Source organism: Pristiophorus japonicus, chromosome 9 (genome assembly GCF_044704955.1).
Source record: "Pristiophorus japonicus isolate sPriJap1 chromosome 9, sPriJap1.hap1, whole genome shotgun sequence".
NCBI lineage: Eukaryota > Metazoa > Chordata > Chondrichthyes > Pristiophoridae > Pristiophorus > Pristiophorus japonicus.
Window position 1 is genome coordinate 63036602 of NC_091985.1, and position 25624 is coordinate 63062225.

The 25624-nt window shown below is 47.5% G+C and overlaps 1 long non-coding RNA gene across 2 annotated transcripts in view; it reads left to right on the forward strand.

The window, feature by feature from the left end:
- Positions 1-25624, forward strand: part of LOC139273070 (uncharacterized) — a 74296-nt gene that overhangs the window by 25029 nt on the left and 23643 nt on the right. The window contains exon 1 of one of the 2 annotated variants that reach the window (XR_011595008.1): positions 5418-5521. The exons of the other annotated variant lie outside the window; for it this stretch is intronic. This is a non-coding gene — a long non-coding RNA (uncharacterized lncRNA). Of the gene's footprint in view, positions 1-5417; positions 5522-25624 lie in introns of those variants that run through there. 2 annotated transcript variants of the gene reach the window in all.

The following is a 25624-nucleotide window of genomic DNA, read 5'->3' on the forward strand; positions in this document are numbered from 1 at the left end:
ACTGATTTGTCAATGGTGAGAGAGGTTGTTCCAAGACGGTGACAGTTGATAGAGAGTTTGCTCCAAACACTTCAAACCTCCATAAAGCTGAAAAGTGTATTCCAAATCCTGAAGGTGCCAGCTTCTGTTCAGAAATTAAACAGCTGTGAAATGGTAGCTTTTATACCACTTTTGCAGCTGTCAATTATTCACAGCATTGGAGAGTAATTGAGAACCCAACATACTTACGTGACATGATCCCCGAGCGCCGCGAACCTCATAAAAAAGCTGGAAAAATGGTAAGAACTTGGAAAAATACTTATTAATTACCTTTAAACACACTGTTAATGATCTCAGTTGGCTCCCCCGCCGCTTGGCGTCTGGTCTGTGAAGCGCAGGCAGACCCGTCACTTGGGAAACTGACATGGAGGCGGGCTGAAAGCGGACTTCCGCCCCGCTGCCATTCACGACCATCTTGATAGCTGAGCTGCCACCAAACTCGCACTCACAGCGCCGTTAAGATTCCAGCCTGTGTGTGGACCAGAAGGACTGCTGATAAAGCAGGCCAGAAAAGATTAAATGGAGGCAGCCACTTAAAGGTACGTTGGGGTGAAAAGGCTGAAGCTGATCCAAATGGTCTTTTTTGAAAAGGCTGCAAAATATTTCATATTGTTAATTCAGCCCTTCCAAAGGGTTTTTGCAGTAATGCCAACCCTATCGTCTCATAAATCATGAGACAAAATCTCAAAAATCATGAGATTTGGTATAGAAATCATGTTTGACAAATTTGCTGGAATTCTTTGAGGATGTAACGAGCAGAGTGGATAAAGGGGAACCAATTTGATGTCATATATTTGGATTTCCAGAAGGCATTCGATAAGGTGTCACATAAAAGGTTACTGCACAAGATAAAAGTTTACAGGGTTGGGGGTAATATATTAGCATGGATAGAGGATTGGCTAACTAACAGAAAACAGAGAGTCAGGATAAATGGGTCATTTTCCGGTTGGCAAACAATAACTAGTGGGGTGCCACAGGGATCGGTGCTGGAGCCTCAAATATTTACTGTCATGCATCCTACATGGTTACTGCTTGTACTATTACAAGGTATGCCACCAGAGGATGCTGCAGTGGGAGACTTGTAGGTTACCTGTACAGGTGTGCCAGGCCCAGTATAAAAGGCAGGCCGCCAAGTGTGATCATCACTCTGGAGTTACATTAAATGGATTAAGGTCACAACAGTTCAGGTACAACACATTGTCTCGTGGAGTCATTATCAGAACATCTGAAGACATAACAATTGCCGACGAGATTACGGACTTTCACGCGAAAATGGCTAACTTTGGTATGTTGCAGCAGTTTGCCGATGGTGATGATTGGGACGCCTTTGTGGAGAGGCTAGACCATTTCTTCACAGCAAACGACCTGGCAGGAGACGACCTGGCCACACTGGCTGATAAGCGCAGAGCTATCTTGCTAACCAGTTGTGGGCCCACCGTCTATGACCTCGTCAGGGACTTGCTGGCACCAGCGAAGACAACGACCAAGACGTACGAGGAGCTTGTAACGCTGAGCCAAGAACAACTCAAGCCCAAAGAGAGCATCCTCACAGCCAGACGCTGGTTTTATACACACCAACAGCCCGAAGGCCAGAAAATTGCGAAATATGCTGCAGACCTCAGGAGGCTGGCGGCTCTGTGTGATTTCAGCGACCACCTCACCGAAGCGCTGCGGGATACCTTTGTCATTAGAATCGGCCATGAGGGCCTTCTTCATAAGCTACTATCTGCGGATACCACAGTCACACTGCAGAAGGCCATCTCCATGTGCCAAGCATTCATAACCTCGACCTGCGGCTCTAGGCGGATGACTCATCCTCAGGACTCAAACCCAGCAAGTACCGTTCACAGAATGGTGCCTTTTAGAGGCTGGACTGTAGAACGTGAATCTCCTCAGGGGAGAGAGAACAGGCCCCCGAGTCCCTTAACTCAGAGTCCACCGAGGGGGGCTAATCGAGTAGCACCATGCTGGCGATGCGGAGGAAATCACAGGGCTCACTAGTGCAGTTTTAAGGACTGTGTGTGTAAAGGCTGCAGCACAAAGGGCCACCTCCAGCGAATGTGTAAAACAAATATGACTCACTGTGTTGATGAAGAGTCTGCAGATGGCCATGAATCCAGCGCGAATTATGAAGCGATAATCAGCGAGGCAGTTCAGCCCCACGATGAGGTGCACGGCATATTTACCTGCACCATAGACTACTCCCCATTGAGGATGGAAGTCGAGATAAATGGTGTTCCAGTCTTCATGAAAGTAGACATGGGGGCGAGCCAGTTAGTAATGAATCAAGAAGCCTTTGGGAGGCAATGGGACAATCAAGCTGAATGACCCAAGTTGGTCCCGGTTCAGGCAAAGCTGCACACCTACACCAATGAACTTATCCCAGTCGTTGGTAGTGCGGATGTAAAGGTACTCCATGATGGCGTGGTGCACAAGTTACCCCTGTGGATTGTTGCAGGTGATGGACCAATGCTACTCGGAAGAAGGTGGATGGAGAAGATCCATTGGAGCGGAAAAGGCTTCATCCCTCCAGCTATCGATGTCCTCCGTGCTCAGAGGCAAAACAAGCCCTCACCTGAGGTTGGATCCGGCACCAGAGAGCAGAACAGCACAGCACCCGAGGCACAGACTGCTCAGCATGACTGCGTGGAGATGATCCAGCTGAGACGACCCGAACACACCTTCCGGGCTCCAGTGACAGGACTTCGGAGGAAGAAAATCGGATCCAGAGGTGACTTCCCAGGCTCGGTGGCAGAACCCGGGGAGAAGAAGATCACAGCAGTCGACATCGTGGATGGAAGAAAGATGGCGCCCAAACCACAAGTTGAGGCGCTGAAGAAAAAGATGGCAGCGGCCGGACCACGAGGTGCAGCGCTGCTGGAGCAACATGTGGCACCAAACGAAGAAGAGGTTTGGGGTAAAGAAAGCAAGGCTCTCTTAAACGAGGCCTGCAACTCACCATACTTAAAGGGACAGTTCCACATTCTCAATCAATGTAATAGCAACTTTGAGTTAGATGTAAAATGTGTAATTGATGATCAGAGTTGTGTACATGAAATAAGCAAAGAAAAATCACGCGATTGCGATCAGAGCTACAGGTTATTTACAATTTAAGTAATGAAACGTTGTGTGATGTAGGATTTCAACTGCATACAGTCAATGCAGTGGGCAAACACCCATCGGGAGCACACAGGTCCAGTGAGCTACCCAATGCTGTAGCCTGCGTCCCTGGGACCAGATTTATGCACCACGGAGTATGGCCACAAGCAGCTAATATAAACAAACTGCAGAGCAAGCGATCTCAGGAGGGCAATGGCACCGGTGTCGATACCCTGCCCCCGATCGGCTCCACCTCTCAGACACCCGATGGCACCAACCGCCATGAGCCTGAAATAGCAAACTGCGCTAAGGCGCAGCCCCCAGACCGTATCGCCACCAAGGCTACACCCGGGAACGAAGGGTCACCCGTAACGGTTCTCACAAATGGGACTGGGACCAGCCAGGATCCCAAACCAAATAACGCCCAGGCAAGCGGGTTCCCTGTGCACTGCTAGACGACTGTTGCTCAGGGAGCAGCAGCGAACCTGGGACGCAAGAAGAGGACAGGGAGGTCACAGGCATCTGTGAACTTGCCCGGTGCTAAGAGCAATGGCAAAAACCCCGAGAGCAGGCAACTTGAGCCAACCGGGTTCCCACTGGGCACCGCGTGGCCACCAGACTACCTGGACACCATCCAGCAGTCCTGACACTAGTTTGTCCTCACTCACCGGTACTGACCCCAAGTATATTCTAAGTATGTATCTCAACATTCAAATGTACTTGCCTCTCTACGGTACCACGAATGTAATACTGTAAATGCAATTTTTTTTTTGGACTTGAATGTCTATGAATATAATGAGCCAACGGCACAATCTGTATGTGTGTGTGTGTGTGGGGGGGGGGGGGGGTGGGGGGAGAGAATGAAGTGGTCATGAATGCACAAACAGAAACCAACAGTACCTCTACTGCCAACGAAACACCACCTACTCACCCAAGATGGAAACGACCCTCCAAGGGTTAACCAGATAGAGCTAAGCCCAGAGCACAGTCAATGCAAAGGTAATTTGCACTAAGGACTTGGGGGAGAGTGATGTCATGTATCCTATATGGTTACTGCTTGTACCATTATAAGGTGTGCCACCAGAGGGCACTGCAGTGGGAGACTTGTAGGTTACCTGTACAGGTGTGCCAGGCCTAGTATAAAAGGCAGGCCACCAGGTGTGATCCTCATTCTGGAGTTACATTAAATGGACTAAGCTCACTACAGTTCAAGTACAATACATTGTCTCGTGGAGTCATTATCAGAGCATCTGAAGACATAACATTTACAATCTACATTAATGACTTGGATGAAGGGACCGAGTGTAATGTACCCAAGTTTGCTGATGATACAAAGATGGGTGGGAAAGCAAATTGTGAGGACACAAAAAATCTGCAAAGAGATATAGACAGGCTGAGTGGGCAAAAAGGTGGCAGATGGAGTATAATATGGGAAAATGTGAGCTTATCCAATTTGGCAGAAAGAATAGAAAATCAAATAAATTTTTAAATGGAGAAAAATTGCAAAGTGCTGCAGTACAGAGAGACCTGGGTAGTATGCAGATACAGCAAGTAATCAGGGAGACAAATGGAATGTTGGCCTTTATTGCAAGGGGGACGGAATATAAAAGCAGAGAAGTCCGGCTACAGGGTATTGATGAGGCCACACTAAGAGCACTGCATACAGTTTTGGTCTCCGTACTTCAGAAAGGATATATTTGCATTGGAGGCAGTTCAGAGAAGGTTCACTACGTTGATTCCGGAGATAAGAGGGTTGACTTCTGAAGATAGGTTGAGTAGATTGAGCCTATACACATTGGAGTTCAAAAGAATGAGAGATGATCTTATCGAAACATATAAGATAATGAGGGGACTCGAAAAGGTGGATGCAGCGAGGATATTTCCACTCATAGGGGAAACTAGAACTAGGGGGCATAGTCTCAGAATAAGGGGCCGCCCATTTAAAACTGAGTTGAGGAGGAATTTCATCTCTCAGAGGGTTGTAAATCTATGGAATTCTCTGCCCCAGAGAGCTATGGAGGCTGGGTCATTGAATATATTTAAGGCGGAGATAGACAGATGTTTAAGCGATAAGGGGATAAGGAGTTATGGGGAGCAGGCAGAGAAGTGGAGCTGAATCCATGATCAGATCAGCTATGATCTTATTAAATGGAGGAGCAGGCTTGAGGGACCAGGTGGCCTACTCATGCTCCTATTTCTTATGTTCTTATGTTCTTATCATGAGTTGCTATTTTTTCCTGAGCTGACCTCTCACTGACCTTTGCTCCAGGACAGGAAGCACATTCTGCAACCATTGCTCCTGGACAGGAAGTGCCTTCCGCGACCATTGCTCCTGGACAGGAAGCGTATTCAGCCGTCACTAACTGATTACTGACATAAAAACGTAAGAAATGGGCACCCTGCACTTCTGATCAAAGAAAGTAAAAAAAAATAAGGATTTTGCACGTGTGGGGTGTGGATCTAATTTCCCCACAATAGTTACTCAGCCCTCTAGTTATAAATGATCAATAATAATTACCATGCAATTTGTTTTTTGCTTGCTTGTTAGCTTCGGACCTAGCCTTTTTTTCTTGCGGTGACTGTCCTCAGGTATTAATGATGGTGTTGTAACATAAATGCAATTGTGCTGAAAAATGTTAAGGAAGAAACACACATCGATCCGATGCACATTAATACCTTTAAATCTCTCTCCCTCACACCCACCTCCAGAATAAAAAATCCAGTTACACAGTGCTGGGATGGTTATGTTCAAAATAAATCCACAGGACTGTATTGCAAGCTCAAATTGTTGTGACCTTGGTCTCTTTATTCAGACTCCAGAGTGGAGAAGCAGCATGGTGAATCATCTTTTATACCTGCTTGCCCCAGGGTGCACAGGTGACCCTTAGGTCTCCCACAGGTGTACCCCCTAGTGGCAAGTCTTACATATTGGTGAGGTTTACATACATACATAACATCACTCCCCCTCAAAGTCTTATGTGCAAGTTATTTGCAAGTTGAGGCGATCTGGTGGCCCCGCGTCCCCAGGTCGATCGCTTGGGTTGAAGTCCTCGTGGTTGACGGTGAGGCCGATTGTGTTTGTGGGTCGCTGGGGGCCAGGTCCTTTCACAGTGGTTCCTGGTTATCTGTAGTTCGCAGTTTGGTCTGGTCCAAATGCTTTACATATTAGCCCAGTACATGGTTTCATAAACACTCCATTTTCATCACATACACTCCATTCCCCCCTTGGCTAATGCGGTGCTAACGGCCCAACTGGGGCCCTGAACATGGTCTATATCACTTATTCTGATGTTGCGTGGATGGGCCGTGCAATAATGGTGCATTCTCTGCTGATGGCATATGGAAGGCTCGGTTCTGAGTGATTCTGCCTAGTGACTGCATAGCACCCGGGATAGCCGGGTCTGTAGGGAGTCTACCATGACATGTGTGGTGCTTGGTTTAGTGATTTGGGCTGCCTGCTCCGGGCTATTGTCGCTGACCTTGAGGCCTAGCAAGCCCAGGATGGCCGCAATGGCCTTGAGACTTTCGGTAGTGGCGGGAGGCCTGGTGGTCCCAGTGGATCCTGGGCCGTAGTATGGGGACCCCGGACCACCGACTATGTGTAGCCGCCCTGCCTTACTTTGCAACGTTGGGATGGGCCTTTCGTCTTTGCGATGAATAGGTTGCAACATCCTGTCTAGCAGTTCACCTTTGGCAGGTGGTAACGTGGGATCCTGGCTGGTCCAGGTTCTGAACTGGGGGGCCGTTACGGTTGACCCCTCGCTTTCTAGCACTTCCACGACCACAAGTGGGTCTGCAGGCTGCACCGTTTCCACCCCAGTGGTGGGCAATGGTGGCCAACTGAGGGCATCAGTACCGTTCTCAGTGCCTGGCCCGTGGCGGATTATGTTACAGTGCACAGACAGTGTTAGACATTCTCGAAACAACGCATCGATAATGGTGCTTCTGCTTTCCCAAGCTTGTGGGATGAGCAGCTTGTCTGACTTGAGCACATATTGGGACACTCTTTGGTACGTCTCTTTAGACCCGTGAATACAGGTTGCTGCCTTGGTTAACTTACTGAATACATGTTCAAACGTTTGGGGCTCGCCCGCTACTTTTGCTTGCTGCACAACACTCCCGACCCCGTGCAGTAACATCTCACTTGTTACAAGTACTTTGTTAAATACATATACAACTGATTGGGGTTCGCCCGCTACATTGGCTTGCTGTACAACACACCCGACCCCATGTGATAACACATCACTCGTTACAAGTACTTTGTCAGATACTTATACGACCGGTTGGTGTTCGCCCGCTACTTTGGCTAGTTATAAGGTCCCTCCGACCCCATATAATGGTACATCATTGGCCGCGAAAGACCACTCACATTGGTTACATAGTACAAACAACTTATTGGAACGTAGTGGGTTCCTGGCCTTCTCAGCAGCCGCCCCTTTACCTTTGCCCCAAACCCAGTCATCTTCCTTGCTGGGCGACACATTCCTCCGTTCCGTTGCGGTGACCTCCTGTGGTCTGGACACTCTCTCATCCCGTGGTCTGGATGCTCTCTCGTCCCGTGGTCTGGACGTTCTCTCATTCCGTGGTCTGGATGCACCTTCGTCCCGTGGTCTGGATGCACTCTCGTCCCATGGTCTGGACGTTCTCTCGTTCCGTGGTCTGGATGCACCTTCGTCCCGTGGTCTGGATGCTCTCTCGTCCTGTGGTCTGGACGTTCTCTCGTTCCGTGGTCTGGATGCACCTTCGTCCCGTGGTCTGGATGCACTCTCGTCCCATGGTCTGGATGCTCTCTCGTCCGTGTCCGTGATGCCGACTGCCGCGATGTTCCTCCCCAGGGATTTGGCCTCTGGCATCGGAGAGACGCATTCGGATCATTTCGGCCGGAGTCCCACTCCGCATGGTCGACCTGGAGCCTCTTCTATCGTCGCGAAGAGGTCGTCGGCTTTGGGTGGTGGGTACCGTGCCTGTACCACTGCTCAGTTGATCTTCACCTCCTCGTGGTCGTGATGAGTGGTCTGTGACTCGGGGATCTGCAAATGGATCTGCACTTTGATGCCTGGTTCAGCTGAAGGTGGGGGTTTGCTCAGCCTTTGAGAAGGGGAGACGTCATTCGCCGGAGAAGGTACGCTTGAGATCTTCCCAGTTCCATCGAATCTTCCCCATCCACCTCCTACCAAGCAGCGTTGGCCCATCACCTGAAACAATCCACAATGGTAAATCGTGCACTGCTCCCTCATGGAATACTCTTATGTCCGCACAACCAATAACTGGTATCAGTTCCTTGGTGTAGGTGCGCAGCTTTGCCTGAATCGGGATCAGCTTGGGTCGCTGTGTTTCATCGCCCCACTGCCTCTTGAATGCCTTCTGGCTCATATCTGATTGACTCGCTCCCGTGTCTAGTTCCATGGAGATGGAGTGCCTTTAAGTTCAACTTTTAACATTATTGGAGAGCTATTGGTGGTGAAAGTGTGTATCCCATATACTTCCTCTTTATCCTCAGGTTCAGTTGCCTCTCCTGCTCATTCAGCATGATCCTCGCTGGATCGGCCATCCTCTGCCACGTGGTGAGTCAGAGATCGTTTGCACATTCGCTGGAGGTGCCCCATTGTTCCACAGCCCTTGCACACATAGGGCTTGAATCGACATTGATGAGCTCTATGGCTGCCCCCGTAGCGCCAACATGGTGCTAATGGATATGCATTCACGCCCCACGGCGGACTCTGAGTCACGCTAGGCCTAGGTCTGGCCTCTGCAGTCGTGTGGGCCCTGCGCTGTACCGTTCTGCCTGCTGAAAACATTATTTTATGCACAGTATTTGACAGTGAGCTTCGATTCTGTGAAGATAGCTGTCTCATGTTATTGCTCGTGGATATGAAGGTTTGGGCTATCGTGATGGCCTTGCTCAGATCTAGAGATTCGGCAGACAGCAGTTTGCAAAGAATGACCTCGTGGCCAATTCCAAGCACGGAAAAGTCCCACAACATTTCCCCCAAGGATCCTGCAAATTCACACTGTCCCGCAAGGCGTCTTAAGTCAGCGATAAAACTCGGCAGGTTCTGGCCCTCGGAGCGATGGTGCGTGTAAAAGCAATACCTCGCCATCAAGATGCTCTCCTTTGGCTTGAGGTGTTTCCGAACCAGCATACACAGCTCTGTGTAAGACTTGTCTGTTGGTTTGATCGGTGCAAGCAAATTTTTGAGGAGGCCATATATCGAAGACCCACATACGGTGAGGAGAATCTCCCTGCACTTGATCGCCATCTCAGCCTTGTCCAATTCGTTGACCACAAAGTACTGGTCGAGGCGCTCAACGGAGGCTTCCCAATTATCACCCTCAACAAATCTCTCAAGAATACCAATGGCAGCCATTACCGCGTGAAAGTTTGTGATCCGTTACTCATCACCAATTTGTTATGTTCTGAATAAATCCACAGGATTGTATTGCAAGCTCAAATTATTGTGACCTTGGTCTCTTTATTCAGACTCCAGAGTGGAGAAGCAGCATGGTGAATCACCTTTTATACCTGCTTGCCCCAGGGTGCACAGGTGACCCTTAAGTCTCCCACAGGTGTGCCCCCTAGTGGCAAGTATTACATTTTGGTAAGGTTTACATACATACATAACAGAGATGGCTGCCAATGAAATGCAATGGTTGCTCTCTCTCACACACACTCACTTTGCAGCTCCTTTCCTCTCACTCTCTCTCTCTCTCCCTCATTCCCGCCTTCCAGATCACTTTAATTCAGTCCCATTGATTTTATTATCCTTTCACCTCGATCTTTTTTGCAAACTGCATCCTGTGTTGTTTTCTTTTTTTAAATTCTTCCCTCCTTGTTTTTTTGCAGTACGATCCCTTCCCGGTTATAGTATTGATTTGGATGTGCAAATAATGACTGGGGCAAGAAATGGAGTCTGTGGGCTAGTGATGAAGTGTGCCTGCCCTTAAACATCCTCTTAGTTGGCTAAAAATGTGAATGTAGTGCTGCATGAATTGGGGGCACGGAGGGTTGCCCTGTTTGCCACTCCAGATTATCCACCCCACACGACAGCAGTGCAGTATGTCTGAAGGAGAAGGCAGAGGCCAGGTTCAACACTGTGTGCACTACCTACAAAACATGAGAACGTATTGCAAGAATATAGCACACTTTAATGAAGCTGCCAAGGTAAGCCTACCCAGCGCCTTCAGATAATTGGCTCAAGTATACGTGCCAGGCAATCTGTTGCATATTCACTGCAGGTCCATGCCAAGCCCTCACACTACCTTACAGCTTTGTTGTGGCTGATCAGATGTAGTCGTAGCAAGGCACACATTCAAGCTGCAACTTTTATTTGAAACCCTTGGTACACTGACATCTGCAAACAGAGAAGTAATATTGACGTGATGTAAAATGAAGGAGTATATACACAGTGAAAAACAAGCATAACTGTGTGGGAATAAGTGAGGAGAAGGTAATTGGTAGAAGGTTTAGAGGGGCTTTGAGGGGAAATTTCTACACCCAGACGGCGGTGGGGGTCTGGAACTCACTGGGGTCATCGACCCAAAACGTTAACTCTGCTTGCTCTCCACAGATGCTGCCTGACCTGCTGAGATTTCTAGCATTTTCTGTTTTTATTCTGGAACTCAATGCTTGACAGGGTGGTAGAGGCAGAAACCCTCACCACATTTAAAAAGTACTTGGATGTGCACTTGAAGTGCTGTAACCTTCAGGACTATGGACCTAGAGCGGGAAAGTGGAATTAGGCTGCCCTTGTATATAAAGAAAGCCTCCATGTTTAATCCTCACTTTGAGAGCTAATAAAGTAGAGTCAGGTCGCACCTGATCGAGTTCACGGTATTAAGCCGACTGAGTTATTGCATACGCAACATTTGGTGACGAGGCACATTACGAACTTTCACGCACAAAAAAAATGAGCACCATTGGAATCCTGGAGCGATTCGTGGAGGGAGAAGACTGGGAGGATTTTACAGATCACCTCGACCAGTACTTCGTGGCCAACAAGATGGATGAAGACGCTGACGCAGTTAGGCGCAGGGCGGTTTTCCTCACAGTTTGTGTTCCAAAAATCTATCGCCTCATAAAGAATCTGCTCTCACCTGCACATCCAACAGAAAAGACCTATGAGGAAGTGTGTGCTCTGATTCGGGACCATCTCAAACCTAAAGAAGGCACCATTATCTCAAGATATCGCTTTTACAAGCATGTTCATTCTGAGGGCCAGGACGTGGCGGAATTTGTTACCGACCTGAGATGAATTGCTGGGCCATGTAAGTTTGGAACCGCGTTGGAAGACATGCTACACGACGTTTTTGTAATAGGCATAAACCACGAGGTGATCCTGCGGAAGCTGCTGGCTGCGGAGATGCTGGATCTGAGTAGGGCCATCACAATCACCCAGACTTGCCTGACCACGGTCGATAGCACAAAGCAGATATCCTCGCAGAGTCAGAACTCCACGGCACGTACTGTGCACCAGATTGTGTCGTTGGTTGGCAGAGCTGCACCTGGCAGGGCCTACCTGACTGTGTTTGCGAAACCTGGAGCTGCTCGAAGCCCGCCATTTGGCATGAATCCAATTTCACCCTGTTGGCATTGTGGGGGCATTCATCGGCCTCATCAGTGCCGTTTCAGACAGTATATTTGTAGGGGCTGTGCGAAAATGGGACACCTTCAGCGGATGCGTCCGCAGCTCAGCAACCGTGCTGCGACACACCACGTGGTTAAAGTTGACCGATCCGGAGCGGATCTGGCAATGCAATCCAAGATACCTGAGGAGGAAGTGTATAGTGTACATTCGTTCCTGACAAAGAGCCAACCGATAATGATTGAAGTAAAATTGAATGGCGTGCCAGTATCTATGGAATTAGACACGGGTGCGAGTTAGTCAATTATGAGCCAGAGGACTTTCGAAAAGCTGTGGGATACCAAGGTCATGAAACCCAAGCTGAGTCCAGTAAATGCAAAATTGCGTACCTACACCAAAGAGCTCATACCAGTGATTGGAAGTGCAGCAGTCAAGGTGTCGTACGATGGGGTGGTTCATGTTCTATCGCTGTGGATCATTCCAGGCAATGGTCCAACCTGTTCAGCAGGAGTTGGCTCGAAAAAATGAAGTGGAACGATATTAAAGCTTTGTCATCAGTGGATGATGCTTTGTGTGCTCGTGCTGAGCAGATTTCCCTCGCTGTTTGAACCTGGCATCGGCAACTTCACGGGAGCCAAGGTGCAGATCCACCTGGACTCAGATGCAAGACCCATCCATCACAAAGCCCGGGCGGTCCCGTACATGATGAGGGATGAAGTCGAAATTGAACTGGACAGACTTCAGCATGAAGGGGTCATTTCACCGGTCGAATTTAATGAATGGGCTAGTCCCATTGTTCCTGTGCTGAAGAGTGATGGCAGTGTCAGGATTTGCGGAAACTACAAGATTACGATCAACCAAGTTTCGAAACAGGATCAGTACCCGTTACCAAAGGCTGATGACCTGTTTGCAACACTAGCCGGGAGAAAGTCATTCACCAAATTGGATCTGACATCGGCCTATATGACACAGGAGCTTGTCGAATTGTCGAAGAAACTTACGTGCATCAATATGCATAAAGGGCTGTTCATTTACAACAGGTGTCCTTTCGGAATTCGCTCGGCTGCAGCCATATTTCAGAGAAACATGGAGAGTTTATTGAAGTCTGTCCCTAGAACCATGGTGTTCCAAGACGACTTTCTGGTCACAGGTCGTGACACCGCCGAACACCTGCACAACCTGGAAGAGGTTCTACGTCATCTGGACAAAGTGGGGCTCAGGCTGAAACGTTCAAAGTCCATCTTTATGGCACTGGAAGTCGAATTCCTGGGAAGGAAGATTGCTGCAGACAGCATTAGGCCTACGTACTCGAAAACAGAGGCCATCAAAAATGCACCCAGACCCCAGAATGTGACCGAGCTACATTCATTCCTTGGTCTTCTCAAATACTTCGGTAATTTCTTACCTAAATTGAGCACATTATTAGAGCCACTGCACATGCTGCTCAGAGAAGGCGACAACTGGGTTTGGGGTGTATCTCGACAGGGCCTTCGAGAAGACTAGACTTCTACTTTGTTCCAACAAATTGCTGGTACATTATGACCTGTGCAAGCATTTAGTATTGGCCTGTGACACTTCAGCACATGGAGTTGGTTGCATGCTCCAACAATCCAATGAGTCGGGCAAACTACAACCCATTGCGTATGCATCGAGAAGCATGTCTAAAGCGGAAAGAGCCTATGGCATGGTAGAGAAATAAACTTTAGCCTGCGTATATGGGGTTAAATACCAGTATCTGTTTGGGCTTCGTTTCGAGCTTAAAACTGATCACAAGCCGCTCATATCGTTGTTTTCAGAGCATAGACGTATCAATACTAATGCATCGTCCTGTATCCAGAGGTGGGCGCTGACATTAGCTGCCTATGATTATGTCATTCGCCATAAACCTGGCACTGAGAATTGTGCCGATGCATTGAGCCATTTACCGTTGCCCATGCCGGAGGTGGAAACGCCACAGCCCGCAGACCTAATGTTGGTCATGAATGCCTTTGAGAGTGAAGGGTCGCCTGTCACTGCTCAACAAGTTAGGACCTGGACCAGCCAGGATCCGATCTTATCGGTTGTAAAACATTGTGTACTTAATGGTGATTGGTCGGCCATTCCCAGGGACGTGTGTGATGAGACCAAACCTTACAACCATCACAAAGACTAACTATCCATTCAAACTGATTGTTTGCTATGGGGTAATCGTGTTGTTATGCCCAAGAAAGGCAGGGAGAGATTTGTACGGGATTTACACAGTACCCATCCTAGTATTGTGATGATGAAGGCCATTGCCAAGTCTCATGATCGCACTGCCGTATCACGCGACATCTCTATTAATGATCCTGTGTATGTGCTAAATTATGGTCACGGCCCCAATTGGGTCACTGGCACTGTTACGGCCAAGAAGGGTAACAGGGGGCTTATTGTCAGGCTTACTAATGGGCAAACATGCAGGAGGCACATTGATCAGACAAAATTGCGGCACACAGACGAACCGGAACAGTTTGAAGAAGACACCAACCGATTCATATTCAGCCATCAGAAGACCCTGCAGTTGTCAATGAATCTGGACCTTCAATCCCCGACATGGACACTGCTATCATTAGATCGGCTACCCAGTCTCAAGTCATGAATGACTCGGAGAGCTCACCCAGATCTGGAATTGAACTGAGACGATCAACTAGGGAGCGGAAAGCCCCGGACTGTCTCAATTTGTAAATAGGACTGATACCAAGATCTTGGGGGGTAATGTATGTATGGCTGGGTTTACCTGCCACCAGGGGGAGCGACCATCGGAGATCATTGGGCCACAGACACACACGTGCAGCCCTTGTATATAAAGAAAGCCTCCATGTTTAATCCTCACTTTGAGAGGTAATAAAGTAGAGTCAGGTCACACCTGATTGAGTTCACGGTACTAAGCCTATTGAGTTATTGCATATGCAACAGGAACAGACCTGAACTGGAGAAGATTTTGCAATTATAAGCACTTGAGTCCCTTGGAGCAAGCCACCGGGACATTCTTGTCTATAAGAAACACAAAGTGGTAAGAGAAAGTGGTGTCACAGACTTCCCTCAACATATGTGCTTTTACCATCCAGTTCCCTTACTCACTTATTCCCCCACAGGCTTACACACACCACATAAGCAGTATACACAATTAGGGTCCGAAATTCATCGACATACCCCAGTACCGCCCACTTACCGCTGAAAAATACAAGTTTCGTCAAAAAACAGGTACCTACCGCCAACATATCGCTTGGCGGAAGATTCACCATTGACATACCGGCGAGCAGTATGCACACCATCCACCATGTAGAACCGCCTGCATACCGCTCAAAAAATGCAAGTTTCATGACATATCACCGGATCTGCATACTGTCCTGGAGAAGATGGTTTTACTCGATCTTAAGTGGGTGGGAATGGGCGATAGTGGGCGGGAACAGTCATCAAAAGCAGCACCTCAGTATTTCAGAGGTGAACAATGACTTTACAATGGGATTTACAGTGGGAAAGTTATTTATTTTGGTACTGAGTACATTATCAAGATAGAAGTCATTTGAGTTAATATTTTTTCATTGAACAATCATTTGAGTTTATCTCAGGATATTTGAGGAGATTCTGGAGATTTAAAAAGAATGGGGCCTGTACTATCTCAGCCTGTATTGCTGACTACTTGTCTAATGCAGAATCCAGATGGGAGAAGGTTTATTGAGCAGAATTATCAGGGTAATGGAGGAGGTTGCAGACTGAGAAGGAGGCCTTACCCCCAAAGGATTTTCAGGGAGAAGCGCTCATACTTGGACCTGACCGATCGGCAGTGGGTTCGAAGGCTGCGCTTCCAAAAAGAGGTGATCAATGAGATTTGCCAGCTCATTAAGGCAGACCTGCAGCCCAGAACCAGCAACATTACTGCACTCTCTGTCGAGGTGAAGGTGACTGTGGCACTTTCCTTTTATACATGCGGCTCTTTCCAAGCATTAGCTGGGGACATATGCTGCATTTCTCAGCACGCTACTCATCGCTGCATTCAACAGATAACCAAAGCACTGTATGCACGCCAGATGGAATTTATAAACTTCCGAATGACCAGGCACAGAGTGAGAGGGCTTTGGGTTTTGCACACATTGCCAGCTTCCCCAAGGTGCAGGGTGCTGTTGACTGTACCCATATTGCCCTGCAAGCACCACTACAGGAGGTGGAGGTGTACCGAAACCATAAGGGATTCCACTCCCTCAACGTGCAGCTCGTATGCGACCATACATGGAACATAATGGTAGTGAATGCCAACTTTCCAGGGAGCATCCATGATGCACACATCTTGCATGAGAGCACTGTGTCTGACCTATTGAAGTCTGAGCCACAAGGTAAATGCTGGGGGACAAAGGGTACGGCCTCGCCACCTGGCTCTTGACCCACCTGCGGAATCCTCGGACAGAGGCCGAGCAATGATATAATAAGAGCCAAAAAGTCACATGTAATATTATCGAAAAGATAATTGGAATACCGAAGCAGCATTTTCAATGCTTGGACCACTCAGGAGGCAGGCTACATTATCACCCTGAGCAGGTTGCTCTGTTCACAGTGGTGTGCTGCATGTTGCATAATTTAGCAATCATGCAGGGATAGGAATTGCCACAGGGGACTGCGGGACCACCTGAGGAGAGAGTGCAGGAGACGGGGGAGGAAGAAGAGGAAAATGAGGGGGAGGAGGATGAGGAGGAGCTTCCAGATGGCACCACGCAGCCTCCCCCCCCCGCCCCCACAACCCCCAACACCACAGCAGAGGGCACACGGAGCGTATGCCACTGTAAAATTGTTACGTCAGCAGCTCATGAATGAACGCTTTGCTTGAATGTGGAGAGCTGCGTTATGGGTCCCTGATGACTCTTACCCTAAAAGTTTGATACTATACAAGTGTGCTTAAATTCAATTGAAACATTTATGTAAAATGTAAAAAATATAGAAAATTGTAAAACTTTGTAAAACTTATAACTATAACTTTGAACAACTGTAACAACTGTAACAACTTTAACAACTTGAAATAAACTTTTAAAAATCAAACTTCAACTATTTTACATTAACAATGAACAATTGACTATACAACAAAGCACCCTTTACTGTCCTCGACCTCGACCGCGTACTCCCCCACCCTTCGGACTCAACCCCCCCTTTCTTACTCCCGCCTTTCCCTTTCCCACTGCCCCTGAGCCCGGACCGCCCCGTGGTGGTACCAAGCCGATATGCAGCAGTGCACCCCGAGTGCTGTTGCTGTTGTTGTGGGTGAGACATTGCAGGCACAATGAATGGGGCCTCAGGAGAAGCTCATGATCCAGAAGGCATGGCTTCAGGGCTGGAAGCTGCTGGCAGCTCCCCACCCTCGGGTGCTGTCGACCCGACTACTATGGCACGGGGGGATTCTGCGCTACATCTCAATCCCAACGATTGCCGCAAAGCATCGATGGAGTCGGCGGTTCACTCCATCGCAGTGATCAGACGCGACATATCCTCCGACTGCCGTTCTGATAGCACCACGATGTTTCCGGCTATCATAGCCATGGCCTTGAGCAGATCTTGACCGATGTCGACGCTGGCCTGTAACAGATGCCCCATGTCCTGGTACACACCTATCTGTCTTGCAGCAATGGACCTTTACTGCACCAACCTCGGTCGCTGCGGCAAAGGCACTGCAATGCTGGGGGTGCGTTGCTGCGCACCGCTTGATCCCACAGAATCAGAGGAGGCATGGGGGAATCCCCTGAATATAGGGTCAGTGATGGAGGATGTTCCAGCTGGTCCAGATGTAATTGTTATCTCCTCCTCCGTCTCCATTCCCATCTCCAACTCCACCGGCTCCAGGATGAGCTGCTCTTCCTCTTGCTGTTCCTCTTCCTCGTCCTCATCCTCTTCATCTGCCAGGGGTGAAGTCAGGAGAGGGCTGGGTGACGCCAGAGGTGGTGACTGTGGGTCTAGCGTCTGGTCTCTCTGCGGAGGTCTGGTTTGAATCTTCCGAGTCTGGAAGTACAAAACAATATTTAAAAGTACTTGGCACCAAGGGAAGGGTCAGTGTTACATAAGAACATGAGTACAGTCACATAGCGCAGTCTTACTTAAATGCCCACCACTGCTGCATTACTGCATTACATATCGCAGACAGACAATACATATATGCATTGCGTTACATGCCCCCAACATTGCAGTACATCACATGAGCCCAACATTACAGTACAATAAACTTACATTACATTACATGAGACCTACATTACATGATATTACATGACTGCAACACAGGCCGGGGATTGTATTAAACCCATTCTCTGTGGGTGGGTCAGCTCCAACGCCAGTGGTGGCACGGTTGCTATCCCCGACCAGCGACAGGTTACGGTGATGTATTTGTGCTTTCAGGCAATTACAAGAGGATCTCAATCTCCGTCAAGGGTTCTTGCGTTGGGGTGTGTGTTCCCCCCCCCCCCCCCATACGCCGCTGATCCGCTGCTATTGCAGATGTCTTCTTCTGCAGAAAGTAGTAAATGAATGTAAAAATCTTCAATCCATTTAACATCGCACACACACAGGTTTACACACACACACACACACATCAAAACACAGAGTTGATCCTCTTGTCATTGCCTGAAAGTACAAATACATCGCCGTAACCTTGGGATAAATAACATCATCCGTGTGACACAGAACCTACATTTACATGGTACACGGCACATGGGGGGGTGCATAAACAAAATCATTTCTTACTCTTGCTACCCTCACCAGGTCGTTCCACCTCCTACGACCCCTTTCTCCAGTGCATACCGCTGTACTTGTGGAGGAGACAGCCTCCCCGGTTTCATCCCATATTTTGTTGTACTCCTGTGGGGGGGGTGCGGGGAGGGGGGCAGTGAGGGGGGCAGTGGAGGGAGGTTTCCATGACCACCTTTGGTTAAGTCATTGTGTCTCTTCGTGATGTTCACCAGCAGGGCAGGTAGCTCCATTTCGTTGAAGGCGGGCATCCTCAACCTGGTCCTTCTCGATATTCCTGCACTTCGACTTCTTTTTCAGCATTTCCATTATATTTATATTTATTATTTGATTTTTTTATTTATAAAATATGTATTATTATTATTGATATTGTATTATTTGTTATTAATATTATTTGACTCTGGAATCTCTGATAAAAGCAACTGACCCTCGAATACTTTGCTGCTCCTTGTCCCTCTCTCTCCCTCGACTTCAACTCTCTGCACATGTGCAGGTGACCCCTGACCCCCGACCCCCGAAATCACAGGGGGAAAAGCATCTGAAAAAACGGCAAAGAAAAATTTTGCGCATGCACAGTGCAGTGCTGCACCATCCATCAACAAGAAAGTCGATCTTGATCGACTATAATGTTGCATACGGCCCACTGCACACCGCTCGCATACTGCTGAAAAAATTTACATCAATCTAGCAGTATTCGGTCTCGGCAGTGTCCCGGCAGTTTTAACCAAAGCACCGCTGGAATACCGCTGAGAAATGGGTGGACCTTACATCCTGATGAATCTTGGGCCCAATATATCTTGCAATGCAAGCTCAGTCTGAAGTCATCTGTTGGAGACAATAGCATAACGTTACTCACTTTTCTATCATTATGGACCTGCAATAAGAATTGCCAGTTGGCTAGATCAAGACAGCACCAACAGTACCCTACCTTCCTCTCACCAATATTTGCACGCACCAGTAGAGCGGCACACTGTATCTGGAGGATGGGGAGAGTAACCGTGAGGAGGTAGTACCAGATGAGGCACAAGGCACATCAGAGCAGCAGCAAGTAGAGGTGTCAAGGAAGGAGTAGAAACCTGCTAGTCACCATTAAGGAACAATAAGGTAAGGATTTGCCAAAGGGCAATGCACTTTTCAAGGTTCCAATTAGATTTGGCGACACACCGTTAGACGGTACGAACATTGATATAGTGGTAGACAGTTTACAGATCCCATCTTCCTTAACAACCTTCATGTTCTACAGAACTTTTTGAAAAAGACTTTTGTAATTCTGTCACGTTGGTAACAGTAGACTAAATCCCTTTTAACAATCCCTTAAATTTCACTTACATGCAATTTTCCACTCTCACAGTGAGCTCCCTAGACCCAGCCAAATCTCCATATGAAGTTTATGTTAATAAACTGACCACAGAAAATTGAATGCAAGCAACACACTTCCATTTGAGTCTGTGCAAAATCATTCCAGTCTAAACTATGCCAAAAGCGAAACATCGAGGCCCCTGTTCCTAACAGCACTGGTGCAGAATCATCCTGTCTTGTTCCTGTCATTCTTTCCTTAGGAGGACCAATTATCCAATTATCCTGTCTGACCATATGCCAAATCCAATCACAGAATCACAGCACAGAAGGAGGCCATTCGGTCCATCGTTCCTGTGCTGGTTCTTTGCCCACGCCCTTTCTCTTTCCCCATAGCCCAGCAAATGTTGCCTTTCCAAATATTTATCCAATTCCCTTTTCAAAGTTACTATTGAATCTGCTTCCACCATGCTTTCAGGCAATGCATCCGTGTAGAATGGACCTGAACCCATCTGTACTTCCCGATTTAGATGATTTGTATGTTGTGTGTGTGTGTTCTGCTGACGAGCCCACAGATACTAACTAATCTGCTGAATGTTTCCAGCATTTTCTGCTTTTGTTTCAGGATTTTATTGTGCCTGCTCCTTATGTTTCTGATTGAGGCTCTATCCTGGCATTAATAATCTCTAAACTATTCCCTACATTATTATACCAATTGTACCCTGTACATTACCTCACAGTCTCTGGACAGTTCCCTTACATTTCTTTCCTATTTTTTTCCCCCCAGGTAATATAAAATCAGATTAGCAACTAATTCTGATTTATTATAAAAAGCAACCGAGCAATAAAGAATGTTTGTAGCCATGTGATTTTTAAAAACTTTAACAAAGCATTAGGCCTACAAAAAAGGTTCTGTTTAATGATATCCGGTAAAGCAGAAATGTAATGTTATTCGTGGCATACATCGAGCATATGCCAGAAACATTGCTTGCTTTATCGTGTGTCACTAATCCAGTCAAAGTGAAATGGACTACTATGCAGATTGTACACTTCATTTTGCAACATGGCCTGATCCTCATTGATTTCAAGAAACCCATCACACTGATTAAATAGCGCAGTATTTAGATGGAGGTGACATTTATTCAAAGAAGCAATGACAGGCCACGAAGGTAGCTGAAGATCTGAGGACCGTGACATGAAAGAGAAAACCGAATTGAGGGAGGCCGAGGAGGCGGCAAGGCCATAATTAGATTAAAAAGGATTGAAGGATTTAATAAAGAGAACAAAACTTTGCACTTTTAATCAGGCCAAGGATTACCACCAGCGCATTTATAATAATTACATTCCAATAAAGTTCAAGGTAGTACAGCTGGAACTTAAAATAATTACATTCCAGAGTGACTTAGCAGCAAAAGGTCATTCTAAATGCAAGGCCTCACTGTCTGACACCAGCTGCTAGTTTGCAATGAGATTTCAAATAACTCATGATCAATACAATTTTATTTAACCTTCTGCCTGCCTCAAGCTAATTATATATATATATTTTTTAATCGATCCACAAGCTAACTGGAGTGAAGTTGTTTCTGATAAGAATTTATACATGTACTTTAGTGGAGTCACAATGGGTTCTTCCTCACAAGTGACATTATTACAGTGATTTGATTTATTTCCTTTTGTAAAAAAAAATGTTGTTAGCTGATTCTGGAGTGCAAGGAGATTGGTTTGCATTCCTCTGTGTGCTGGCAGAGTCATTCTAATTTTCCTGGTGAGGGGCCAAGAGTTAGTGCAAGCAATTTCCTTCGAGGAAGCTTGTGTTTAGCGCAATAATGGCATAAATATACCCAAATACACTAAAATGCAAATTTCTTCAAACTTTTCAGCACCGTAATGGTGTAATAATAGCACAAGTGCTGAAACTGACGAGGAAATTCAGGACCTTTGTATTCCAGTACATTTATATGCTCCTTGACTGCATTCCTTGGTTCTATATGAACTTTGGATCCAAATATCTTCGGGATGCAATCCTGGAAGTTACACTGGGATCACACCTGCCGCTGCTTCCCACTGCTGATGCATATAGAGTTTGTAGGGTCAGTGTGAGGGCACCTCCTTTGCATGAGGTGGTCAAGTCTAAACACCACTGCGGATAAAACTCTGATCTTCATCTGCCCCATGCAGCCAAAAATTATAGCCCCTGCTCACCTTTTGGAGGGAAATTCTCAGCACCCTCCCCAGACCCAGGCATGTACCCCTCGGACTCCTAGAAAGGAATATTGCTTTATATTGTGCCCTTTCTTTGGGGGTTCAAGCTGCTTGCTAGGCCTGGACCCCTCTGGTAGGGTTCACTTACTCCAATCTGGAGGCTGGTACATCTCATGTCACTGCCTGTAATGAACTCTGGCACTACATCAGGTTCAAGTGAGCCAGGGAAGCAGGAACTCCTAGCGTAGGGAGTCGCAACCATTGGCTCTATCCTTGCGTTAGTTACATAGAAACATAGAAACATAGAAAATAGGTGCAGGAGTAGGCCATTCGGCCCTTTGAGCCTGCACCGCCATTCAATAAGATCATGGCTGATCATTCACCTCAGTACCCCTTTCCTGCTTTCTCTCCATACCCCATGATCCTTTTAGCCGTAAGGGCCATATCTAACTCCCTCTTGAATATATCCAATGAACTGGCATCAACAACTCTCTGCGGCAGGGAATTCCACAGGTTAACAACTCTCTGAGTGAAGAAGTTTCTCCTCATCTCAGTCCTAAATGGCTTACCCCTTATCCTTAGACTGTGTCCTCTGGTTCTGGACTTCCCCAACATCGGGAACATTCTTCCAGCATCTAATCTGTCCAGTCCCGTCAGAATTTTATATGTTTCTATGAGATCCCCTCTCATCCTTCGAAACTCCAGTAAATACAGGCCCAGTCGATCCAGTCTCTTCTCATATGTCAGTCCTGCCATCCCGGGAATCAGTCTGGTGAACCTTCGCTGCACTCCCTCAATAGCAAGAACGTCCTTCTGCAGATTAGGTGACCAAAACTGAACATAATATTCCAGGTGAGGCCTCACTAAGGCCCTGTACAATTGCAATAAGACCGCCCTGCTCCTATACTCAAATCCCCTAGCTATGAAGGCCAATATACCATTTGCCTTCTTCACCGCCTGCTGTACCTGCATGCCAACTTTCAATGACTGATGTACCATGACACCCAGGTCTCATTGCACCTCCCTTTTTCCTAATCAGCCGCTATTCAGATAATATTCTGCCTTCGTGTTTTTGCCACCAAAATGGATAACCTCACATTTATCCACATTATACTGCATCTGCCATGCATTTGCCCACTCACCTAACCTGTCCAAGTCACCCTGCAGCCTTTTAGCATCCTCCTCACAGCTCACACAGCCACCCAGCTTAGTGTCATCTGCAAACTTGGAGATATTACACTCAATTCCTTCATCCAAATCATTAATGTATATTCTAAATAGCTGGGGTCCCAGCACTGAGCCCTGCGGCACTCCACTAGTCACTGCCTGCCATTCTGAAAAGGACCCATTTATCCCGACTCTCTGCTTCCTGTCTGCCAACCAGTTCTCTATCCACGTCAGTACATTACCCCCAATACCATGTGCTTTAATTTTGCACACCAATCTTGTGTGGGACGTTGTCAAAAGCCTTTTGAAAGTCCAAAAAAACTACATCCACTGGTTCTCCCTTGTCCATTCTACCAGTTATATCCTCAAAAAATTCTAGAATATTTGTCAAGCAGGATTTCCCTTTCATAAATCCATGCTGACTTGGACCGATCCCGTCACTGCTTTCCAAATGTGCTGCTATTTCATCTTTAATAATTGATTCCAACATTTTCCCATTACTGATGTCAGGCTAACTGGTCTATAATTAGTTGTTTTCTATCTCCCTCCTTTCTTAAACATTGGTGTTACATTACCTACCCTCCAGTCCATAGGAACCGATCCAGAGTCGATAGACTGTTGGAAAATGATCACCAATGCATCCACTATTTCTAGGGCTACTTCCTTAAGTACTCTGTGATGCAGACTCTCAGGTCCCGGAGATTTATCGGCCTTCAATCCCATCAATTTCCCTAACACAATCTCCCGCCTAATTAGGATTTCCTTCAGTTCCTCCTTCCCACTAGACCCTCGATCCCCTAGCATTCCAGAGAAAGAGTGGCAGGAGGGCCTGCTCCTACTAGACATGCCAGAAAATCCTGGTAATGGTCGAGAACCAGCGGAGCTGGGTGCCTGACATTTACTGGTGGCTTCCATTGAGATTACTGTGGAGTTTCGGTGAATAGGTGAAAAGAACAGGTCAGCCATTGACTCACAGCCCTTTTCACTCTCAGTACTTGGAGTAATGCCACGATGCAAACAGAATCAAAATAATCTGGTTTAATAGGTATCGGTAAGATATGTTTTGAGCTGTGGGATTGTGTGTCTGTGTGCAGGCGCATGTATTAGTACCAGGAGGAGACAAAGATCCAAATGAAAAGACTTTATACATTAGATAAAAGTATTTTCTTCCCTTGCCTCCATTTTGTCTGCAGTCAGTGTGAGGTCCAGGGTGAAATGAGGACGGAGGCCATTTTAATGGAACTGCTGTGGGCTTAAGTTTCGGCCTGAGTTGCTCCTATTTTTTTGGAGCAATTAATTTAGAATGAAGCATCTTAGAAATTGCAATTCTCGGCATTTAGTTCACTCCAGTTCTAGTGAGTTAGAATAGTTTTATTTTAGAACAGGTTTTCTTTTCAAAAGGGGGCGTGTCCAGCCTCTTACGCCTGTTTTGCAAGTTTAGGCAGCGAAAACTTACTCCAAACTAACTTAGAATGGAGTAAGAGTAGATTTTTTACACTCAGAAAAACCTTGCCTGCACTTAGAAATCAGGCGTAGGGAACGAGAGATTGGCGGTGGTGGGGGGCTAGAGGGAAGTTTACAAACATTAAACACTTCACTTTTACAAATGAAGAGCCATCATCAATAATAAATGATAAATAAATCAATAAATCAACCAATAAATCAATTAAAACAAATTAAAAATGTAAAAATAAAAAAAATTATTAAAAAATCAATCAATCAATAAAAAATTAAGTTTCTACTCACCTACTGCAGCACCGGGAGCCCTGCAACAACGTGCTGGGATCCCCCACCCTGTGTGTCTCTCTCTCTGTCTCTGTCAGTGTCTCTGTGTTTCTGACAGCAAGGGATGGGGGGAGGGAGGGTGGATGGAGGGAGAGGAGGGGGAAGGAGGGAGGGAGAGGAGGGAGGGAGAGGATGGGGGAGGAGATGGAGGGAGAGGAGGGGGAGGAGCGGGGAGGAGAGGGGGGAGAGGAGAGGGGGGAGAGGGGTGGAGGGAGGGGGGAGATGAGGGGGGAGAGGAGGGGGAGAGGAGGGGGAGAGGAGGGAGAGGAGGGGCAGGGAGAGAGGGAGAGGAGGGGGAGGGAGGGAGAGGAGGGGGGAAGGGAGGGAGGGAGAGGAGAAGGGGAAGGGAGTGAGGGAGACGATGGGGGAGGAAGGGAGAGGAGGGGGAGGGAGAGGAGGGTGGAGGGTGGGAGGGAGAGGAGGAGGGAGGGAGGGAGGGGTAGAGGAGGGGGGAGAATGGAGAGAGGCTGAACGGGCTGAACACCGCCGACACTTTGGGCAGGGCCCGCCCCCAGCGAAATGCCGGGCGGGCGGGCCCCACCGACGACAGGTGGTGGGGGGGGGAGGGAGAAGAGGGGGAGAAGAGGGAGGGGAGGGGGAGAAGAGGGAGGGGGGAGAAGTGGGGGTAGAAGAGGGGGGAAGGCTGAATGGGAGGAAGGGGGGAGGGGAGGGAGCTGAACGGGAGAGAGGTCCGAGTCCCAATCTTCGCCCTGTGA